Genomic DNA, 1065 nt, shown 5'->3' with positions numbered 1-1065 from the left:
AGCCGTTGTAATAAACAAGCTTAACCTCAAGGAAACACACCCTCCTCCCCTAAGTAGAGAGGTGGGAACTGCAAATGTGGAAGACAGTATACACTGTCAGAGGTTGTGTTGTTGACTGACTTTCCTTAAATCTTGTCAGTTTTTTTAAGGGTTCAGGTAGGCAAAGTCTCCAAGGCTGAGGCGGAGGTGAAGAGCAATCCTTTGTGTGGCATATCTGGATTCCAAAGCGAATCGGCCAAGATGTTTCTACAGTATTACCTCAACAAGCAAGGGGACTGGGTGTACATCCTAAAAGAAAACAGCTAGACCCTGCAGGACAATAGAGCTGCTCAGCTCACCTGGCCAGATTCTCCCCAGATGGTGAATAGTCAAGACTTTGTATCTCTATCAAGAAGAGATGCAGGGTTCTCATGACCCAACAAGCAGAATTGGTCCTCTGAGTTACCAACCCACAAAGAAATGGCAACCACCAGAGACTCTGACCCAAGAACCTCTGCCTACATCTGGAAGATCTCATGTAGGAAGAGTTCAAATCTTTGACTTTTAATCCCTTCTCACAACTTTGAAATCACTCCTTTTGTACACTTGCTTCTTGAAATCTATTCTCAATTTGCTTGTGTTCCTATCTGTACCAGGCAGCAATAAACCTAAAATGAAAAGCCTAAAGTTGACATATCTCTTTAATCAATGCTGGAGGCTATTAAAGCTAAAATGATTTCAGGAAAAAAAAAAGGAAAGGTTCAACAGAAAGGACAGCTTAGGGGGAAATGACTTGGGTAGAAAAACATGGCAATAATAAAACTTTTTAGATTAGTTAACAAGAGATAGAGGGATGTGGTTAAAAGACTATCACATAGGAATCAAGAGTCCTGGGTCTGAGTCCCACCTTAGACACTAGATCATTGCAAGCCACTTAATCTCGCAGCATCTCAGTTTCCTCATCTGGAAAATGTGGGTGTTACCGCTTGTACTATGTCTTGCCTATGTCAGAAAGCTATGGTGAAGAAAATGCTTTGCAAACCTTCCACCTTTAAAGAAATGGGGATATATAACATACATACCCTT

General features: G+C 41.6%; 1 pseudogene; it reads left to right on the top strand.

Moving 5' to 3' along the window:
* Positions 1 to 240: 240 nt before the first annotated feature.
* LOC110216069 (H/ACA ribonucleoprotein complex subunit 3 pseudogene) lies at positions 241 to 440 on the top strand (annotated as a pseudogene).
* Positions 441 to 1065: the final 625 nt, after the last annotated feature.

Source organism: Phascolarctos cinereus, unplaced genomic scaffold (genome assembly GCF_003287225.1).
Source record: "Phascolarctos cinereus isolate Bilbo 61053 unplaced genomic scaffold, phaCin_HiC Scaffold_4;HRSCAF=312, whole genome shotgun sequence".
Lineage (NCBI taxonomy): Eukaryota > Metazoa > Chordata > Mammalia > Diprotodontia > Phascolarctidae > Phascolarctos > Phascolarctos cinereus.
This window is presented reverse-complemented; position numbering and strand designations above follow the sequence as displayed.